Raw genomic sequence first — 9,416 nt, 5'->3', positions numbered from 1 at the left:
GTATCAACTTATTTTTTTTTAAAAAAAAGATTTATTTAAAAAATAATAATTTTTTATTTTTTATACCTTTTATTTAAATACCCTGAAGCTATTTATTATCTTACATTTAGATTCATCAAATATTAAAATTTTAGTAAAAGATTTAACAACTTCTCTTTTAAAAAGTGTTAATATTTTGGATAATTATGTGAGGGAGAAATCTTTAAATCCCTCCCTATAACATCTTTGTAAAAATTATTTGAGAAATAAAATAAATAAATTGTAATCTTTTTACTCTCTAAATGTGATGGTTTCTGTTAAAATATAAATGATAGAAGTCTCGATTGCTTATGACAGGGACCTTGAATTGTTAATATATAAATTTAAGGACAATTATCACTAAAAAATGATGACAATTAAACAAATAATGGTCATTGATGATCGAGATATACCTTCTGGGAATTAAAATTTTGAGAGGTATAAGTATATTGACACTTATTATTCGCATATGGATTACTTTCTAGGATAAACCAGTCGATTAAAAAATGACATATTATATTTATTTATATTTGTTAGATAAGAAAATAAACAAAAAAAAAATTAATGCCCATGATAATAATAATAAATTCAAAGATTAATTTTGAGAAAATATAACCTCATTTATTTTTAAATTTATATATTATAATTTTTTTAAATATATATATAAGTATTTAAAAGGTAGAAATGATTTACAACTTAAACAAAATATATACCAGACAATTTTGGTTTTTATTATTAAGGTGCTAAAATTTACTTTTTATTATTTGTTTTTGATTTTTCAAAATAGAATTTATTAAATACGACAGTAGATTTAAATAACTTATTTTGCGAAATCGATACAATATAATCTCTTAAAATGTTTTTTTCCGAAAAAATGGCATATTTTATAAAACCTTGACTAGGTATATTTATAATATCTAGAATATTAACAAGAAACTCAATTTATTTTAAATGAATTACCTGCTCAAGGATTTTTTCTTACTGTTATTCATTTCTCTAGTATTTTATTCGAAATTACCAGTATATTGTAAAATATTTTTTCATAACATAATTGATAATATTTTATTAATCATTAGTTTAAATATAATATACCAGTATCTTTATGAGTCAGTTTCAGTAAATTTATCTTTTTCAGGGTTTTAAAAATTTTGAAATAAAATATATCATTTTATGGTTACATGTCAATGCAGTAAAAATTTTAGCGCGAAATGTATTATCGCGAAAGCATTACCGCGAATGTCGATTACCGATAATATTATATCGAATGCATTACCGCAAAGGCATTATCGCTAATATAATATCGTGAATGCATTATATCAAATATAATGCAGCGAAAATATTATAGCGAATGTAATACCGCGAAAGTGTTATCGCGAATGTATTATAGCGAATGTATTACCGCAAATGCATTATAGCGAATGAATTATCGCGTATGTATTATCGTGAAAATATCAAAGCGAATTTATTATAGTTAATGAATTAATGCTAATGCATTAATGCAAATGTATGATCGCAAATGCATAATCCCGAATGCATTATGGCAAATATATTATCTTAAATAAATTACATCAGTTGTAATATCAAGTATGGAGTTTGATGATAATTACAATTTTATATTTATCGGTCTTTAGACAGACTTAGTTGAACCTGGAAATTAAGTTAAAGTTGTGCTTGGGTCTAAAAACATTTTTTTTTGAAAAAAACGGGCTTAATTTTTTTTTTGACTCAAAGTATATAAAAAAAGATTCAATAAAATAGATTTCTCTAGGATTACTTTAAATGAATTACATTTATAAATTGATTGTTAAATAGGCGTTTAGTTATATTTTTTAATTAAATTGGGACAGGACACGCTCAGGCCTAAAAATAAATAAAGATTTTGGATAGAGCTTTGGCTGAAATAAATTAAATTTGCAACGCGCTAAGAAAAGTCTTATTTAAAACATTGAGTCAAATAGATAATTAGTTATCGGAAATCATTTATATTATTCTTTGACAAAATATGCTTTAATAAGGATTTATTATTGATTTGATAAGCGTTTTTTTATAATAAATTTGTATAAAGTTCTCTTAATGTTTAATCAAAAAGACAAGGCCACAATTATGAGGAAAAAGTATACTATATTAAATTTTGTCGTTGTATAATTTATAGGTAGGGTTTGAACTATTATTTAGTATTTTGTAAATTCACATACAATTATTTTCGGACTATGATGATTGTGAGAAATTGATCCAACAAGCCCTGGATGCCTATCCTGTGAATATTAGACGGTATTCTAGAGATCTTTTAACTAAACTTAATTTTGGTAAGGCGATAGTTTGATGGGTATTGATTTGCATTTAAAATCATTAATTAAGTACGTTTTATTAAATTTAAAAATTTGATTTTGCCAGCAATAAGTGTAGAATACACACTCTTAATGTTGCATAATCGGTTAATTTTAACCAATTCCAAGATCAATATAATGGGAACACGCACGTCTAGCCCAATTTTGAATAAATAAAAGTAAATGAGGGTCTTAAGTTATTTTTGTCAAATATTAGTATTTCAAACTTTCTAAAATACGACTTAACCTAATTATTAACAAAAATTGAGGATACTAAATTCCATATATTTTTTAATAAAATATGTAATTTCATAAATAGCAAGTGACATGTTTTAGAGTTATAAAAAATTTTGAAATGTGACGTTAAATAAATATAAAAACGTCAATTAGGCTGGTTGGCTGGTTTTTTGAAAAGGTCTGAACTTACTAAATGAGTTACAATATAATTAAAGAGTCTAAAGAATTTCCTTAAAGAAAAAGAAATCCGGTGGAAAAATATTATCGGTCAGGAATTTCCAAAAAGTAACAAATTTATGGTTTCCGATAATGATGAACTTTATTAGAAAGTAAGTGGATAAGTAGCAAAATATATTAATTATATCAACCATTTGTCAAATATAAATCACTATTGCATATGTGATAATGCTTTCACTGTAATGCATTCGCTATAATGCATTCGCTATAATGCATTCGCTATAATGCATTCGCTATAATGCATTCGCTATAATGCATTCGCTATAATGCATTCGCTATAATGCATTTGCTATATTGCATTCGCGATAATGCATTTGCGATAATGCATTCGGGATAATGCATTCGCGATATTACATTCGCGATAATACATTTTCTGTAATGCATTCGCAATAATAATTTTGCTGTAATGCATTTGCGATAATAATTTCGCCGTAATACATTCGCAATAATAATTTTGCTGTAATGTATTCGCGATAATAATTTCGTGGTAATGCATTCGCTCTAATGCATTCGCATTAATACATTCGCTATGATGCATTCGCAGTAATGTCTTCGCTCTAATACATTCGCTATGTTGCATTCGCGATAATACATTCGCTGTAATGCATACGCGATAATGTTTTCGCGGTAATGCATTCGCTATAACGCATTCGCGATACTGTTTTCGCTATGATACATTCGTGATATTGCATCCGCGGTAATGCATTCGCTCTAATATCTTTTCGTGATAATCAACATTCGCGGTAATGCATTCGCGATAATGCACTTCGCGGAAAAAGTTTCGCGGTATTGACGTGATACGAAATATATTATAATATGCTTCTTAATAATATTATTTGTACACATTTATTTTTTAATGTTATATATTTTTTCATGAATACTTTATAAGTTATTAAATACAAAATACAATTATTCCTAAGAAACTTGCGTATTAATTTATATTTCCAACATTTAAATTTTTTATACTTAATATATAAAAAAGGCTCAAAAAATTTAAATTTCTATTTTTGGTCATCCAATTAATATTTTATAATTCACATTTATTTTATAGTTTTTTTTTATGCCGCCGGTTATATCCATTTAATATTTCTTAATTCACTTATAGTTTTTTATATGCCGGTTTATATATTTAATTTTTTATAATTCACATTAATTTAAAATGGTATATTAAAGATAGTTATTAGTCTTAATAAATTTATGCTTGATATTTTTAAATAACAATAATTTTATCTTAAAAAAATTTAATTATCCCCCCCCCCCCCACTACAGTAAATTTTTGCATACGCGTTTGATTACAGACAGATAAGTTGAGATCGCAACAAATCTGAAATAAGCAAATATCATCACAAAAATCAACTGCATTCCTATGCATGGCTCCCTTTATCAAGACAGGGAACTCACTTCATTTTTAAAATTTTTAATTTCTATAGTAAGCATAATATAATGTTTATCAAAGTTTTACGCTTAAAAAATTTGATTTTATTTTAAGTGTGAAACTTTTATGAATTCAAGGAAAGTCTAATCTCTCATTTACCAAAAATAATTTATATCTATAATTTTTATTTATTATGTTGCTTTACCTTCGAACAATAAATTTTGCATTTAAATAAAAAATATAGGTAATATATTAAATAAACACTTGAATAAAAATAAAATTATTAAATAATAATATAATTTATGCAGATATTCAAGTTCAAACATTTTTTATTTTTGAAAAATAACAAAATTGTTGAATTTATTTATATTTTTTTTAAAGTATGAAATCGATATCATCATTTTCAAAAAAAACTTAGTTGCCTTAACACTCTGAATTTTAAGTAAATATTTATTCTTATAATTATATAACTTAAATAGCTTTTATTATGAAACTAACTAATCTTTAATAGATTCTTCTTGTGCATGGCCAAACATCATTTAGTCGACGGATTAAAATTTTTACTTCTCTATTAAGTTTATTTTAAGATAAATAAAACAATGCCATAATATATTTTTTTTATGAAATATAGATAAAGGTCAGTCAGCAGGGATAATTCTTTTTCATTGATTATATGATGCGCAACCTTAGATGTCTATCCTATGTTTTTTTTACTTATAAGCACTAATTTTAAATTATACATTACCTTTCAAGTTAAGCTAAAAGTTAGTGAATAAAAAAGACCGCTCAATACAATACCTTTTAGGTTTAAACAAAGTTTATAAATAATATAAAGAGTGTAAATGCCACAGTTTGTATGTTTTAATTGAAAATTATTTGTCATGTACCTTGCTTTAATTATATTGGGGTCATTTTATTTAAACTAATAAAAAAATCCACTGTAAAATGACTTTTACCGAAATGGTTTTATGCAAACCCTCTCCCCTTGCCCTTTTATTGAGTTATGGTGTCCTATCATCATTTATTAAAACTGGATTGAATGATTGATAATATATTTCAAGTATTGCCTGTTTTCTGAATACTAGATTTCTAGTCATCGACATAACCAGGATTTTATTAAGAAGGGAAGCACTATTAAATTTATATTGTTTCCCCTATAAATTTTATTTATTGGTAGGTCGACTTATTGAAAGGATTGGGATGGGTGTTACTTATTTTAAAATAGTTTTAGTCTTTCACTTTCTTTATTTTAAATATCCTTAAAACTTATTTTTCTCTTAAATTATTATTTGTAATGACTTTTTTGTGTATGAATATTAGGGGGTAAGAGAATGTAGTGGTATAATTTTTATTAGCTTAGGGATGATTTTAGAAAATCAAACAAATTTCTGAAGAAGGGGAAAGCGTTTTAAACTCCAACCCTTATTCCCTAAGCTTATTGTCGAAAGTTTTTTTAAAATTTTTTTGAAAAAAAACCAATTTTTCTTTTTGGTTTTAATTTTGAATTTGTTTAAAAAAAACACAATTATTTATTTTTATTTTTTCTGTATTCCCAAATTATGGAAGCCAAAAGAATATATCGAAGTTTTAATGCACGGGCTGGACTATTATAATTTTTCGAAAAATAGAATTTGCAAGGCTTTGCCTGTTATTTTATGTAATGTCCGGACCACCCCTAAAAAAAATTATGCACAAATTTCCTGATATAACTTTTCTTAATTCCCAGTCATGCACCCTATACACTGATGATTCATTCATTTATAATGCATTTTAATGCGTAATCGAATACAAATTCCCGGCTTAGACTTTTTAAAATTTTGTTATATTCTATAATTTTGGCTGTAGTTTTTAATTATTTCAAAGGAAGATTTAAACTTAAATTTTAAAATTCAAATTAAATTTTCACAGTTTAATAATATGAAAATATTTTATTTTGTACTTTTTTTTTATCAATATTAGTGTTGTTAAATGGCTTGATTTTTAAAAACCGAACAGATATTAGGCAATACTGAATACCAAATTTTTCTTATTTAAAAATAAATATCTACTTTATACATAACATCATATTTTTGATTTTTTTATAATATTTTTGACAAATATTTCTAATTTTCCACCCACCAGATTTTTAACATCTTTAAAAATATTAAAAGTTATTTTGCATATATTTATTTCTTTTGTACCTCATTTTGATATGGAACCCGCTCATTGCAAACGTCTATTAAAACCATGCTGGGACTTCTATATCCATCCCTATAGCTAATGACAATATTATTTCATTAGAAAACTTTATCCACTTACCTTCCACCACTCTATACCACTGACTAATTTTTAAATTAAAGATTATTATTTACAAACCAATCCGACAAGAAATTTTCCGTGGTCTACTGCTTTAATAGTTAAAAAATAACTATAATTTTCTTATTCCCACCCCTGAAATTTTTTTTTTGTATTTTTTTAAAATATTTTTTACCACTAACTCTAATTTTGTATATTTCATCGCGAATTCACGCTAACTGTGAATGCAGGGAAAACTCAACGCATCTCATAGATAGAAAATAATCATTTTTAAATTAAATTTTTTTACCAAACCATACCCAAAATGTTTTTCCAGACAAAACATATCCCAAATACAAAATGATCATAAATTTCCTATTCCTGCTCAACCCACGCATATTTTTTTTTAAATCAAAAATAGTCTACCCATCACCTTTTTATAATAAACTATATTTCACCGATAATCAAAATTTAGATGCCACTAAATATATCAAAATTTTATGCACGAACTTGCCTATTAAAGTTTTACGAAAAATCTGAGATTTGCATTGTCCTGCCTGATATTTTATGTATAAATGTCCCACACGCCCCTAAATTTTTTTATGCAAATTGCCTTTTATATTTTTTTTAATTCCCCCTCAGTCCCCTACACACTGATGTTTCATTCATTTAAAATGCCAGTTATTATTATTAATTAATATACCAAAAATTATTTCAAACACCTATCCAAACCGCTTAATATGATTAGAAATGTTTTTTGTAAAGTTTTGTAAAATACACATATTAAATAATTTCAGTTGAAATATTTTTTACATTTTTCTTTCCTCAGATTAAGATTCATTTTCCCTATCTCGATTTACTCTTATAATTATAATACTCATTAAGAGTTGTTTTACTTATTTATAAAGATTAATAGTAATTTAACAAAAATTATAAACTAGTTGGCATACACCGAAATGAGTTATTATTTTAACATTTAAAAAAATTATTATCCTCTATATGGTAAACCCTCGTAAATATTTTAAAAATTGAAACCACTCCTAAATTAATTTACATTTAATACTGTAATTTGAAATGATTTTAATATATTAACTAGATTAGTATCTTTTAAGCCATTTTCTCAATGGTGTATTGAAAGGTTAATAAAAATCCATCATTAATGCTTTAAAAAAAATTAATAAAAAATTAATTTTCAAAAATTTTAAACTTTTATACATAGAGAATAGGAATTTATTCAAGGGTAGACATTTCTGAATCCGAAAAACTATCTTTATAACTAAACACTTACCCACCCATGTCTCATTGTAATGAATAATATTAAAGAAAAAAATTAAAAAATGAATGAATGATCAAAAAATTTGGTATTTGCTATTACCTCATACATCATTATTCATTACCTTGAAAGAATCTTAATAAATAGGATTATTATTATATAAATCCTTGTTCAAAATCAATGAAATCCTATTTTATGTTGGCCTATGCCGAAATAATTTATTATTATTTATCAATAAGTGTTCACCGCAGTGGCGTAGCTAGGAATTTTCCTTAGAGGGTGTCCATACATATATAAGACTGGGGGGCTTCGCCCCCCCCCAAACCCCCTTTAACGGGCCTTCGGCCCTTTTGCCCTTCCTTCGGCCGGGTTAATCTTAAAAATCAACAATATCTTCGATATTATATAATAAATATAGTTAATGCATCAATAATATATTATTATAATTTAGTAGATTATCTCAATGATTTTATAATAATACTTTCCAGAATAATTTCAATAGTAATCTATTATCCTTCCACGAACATCAAAAATAGAAAAATATAAATATTCATGGTATTTATTTGATATAAAGTAACTTTTAAGTCTTTTGTACGTATAATCTACTCCGGTAGCTACGCCACTGGTTCACCGTTAGTCACGATATCAATTTTAATGTGTAAAACTTTATAAATTCATTTTAAACGAAATACTAGCGTACCTATTTTTTCATTTAGCTATAAATTTCATAATTTATTTATTCCCTATTTCTCCGATTAAAAATAAAATAATTTTTTTCCCCGCTCTTTTCTTGTTTGTATTTTAAAAATATTATAGTTCTCTTCGTTAGCGTTCTATTACTCTATTTCATTAAGGGGGAGACTCAATGACATAACGCTTTAGATCAAAAGTAAAGTTTAGCTGAGTGTGTCAGGTATATCTTATTTAATTTAGCAGATAATTTTTATTATATGCGATATTAAATATATCCCTAAATGGGGGATGGGTGACCACATGTTAAAGAGCAGACGTGTAACCAGCTGGGGAGGGAAATTGCAAAATATATTATTTTAAATACTTTATATTCGGTTCTAAATATTAGCAAAAAGATAAAATTAATTTGAATTTTTCCTATTAATATTTTATCTCACAAAAATTTTAAGTTATTTTCCTATATTTTTTAAATCTTAAAAAATGATGGATGGAAGAAAATTTTATCTACCAAAAATTTTTTTTTATTTAATTTATCTCCGGGCCAGGCATAAATTTTTAAAAAGTAATACGCGGGCTGGGTTAGGCCGTATATTTTAAATCGTCATATAAAAATTAAAATATATACTTTTTAAAAATCCCGACCGGGCCAGAAAATTTAAATCCCGTGCCGGGCATGGTCAAACCCGTATTCGACCTTTTTTAATTGTCTGCGAAAAAAAAGCTTAACATGTATTCGCTTAGGCAATATAAAATTCTCATATTGGCAAATTTTGAAAACAATATAAACAAGACTTGAGTGTCTTAGAAAATATTCACACATTTTTCTGCACGCATTAAAAAATACCTCTATCGCCGGGGTGGCCTAATGGGTTAGATGTATGCTTGGAAACAGAAGTACGAACAAGGATGCAGGTTCAATCCTGATAATGAGCATAAAATTCAAGTCTTTCTTCGATGACTGATGTGTAAAGACATATGGTAT

This window comes from Gordionus sp. m RMFG-2023, chromosome 1, assembly GCF_954871325.1.
Source record: "Gordionus sp. m RMFG-2023 chromosome 1, tfGorSpeb1-WG-v2, whole genome shotgun sequence".
In the NCBI taxonomy this organism is placed as follows: domain Eukaryota; kingdom Metazoa; phylum Nematomorpha; class Gordioida; order Chordodea; family Parachordodidae; genus Gordionus; species Gordionus sp. m RMFG-2023.
The sequence above is the reverse complement of the archived record's forward strand: the minus strand, read 5'-3'. Positions refer to the sequence as shown.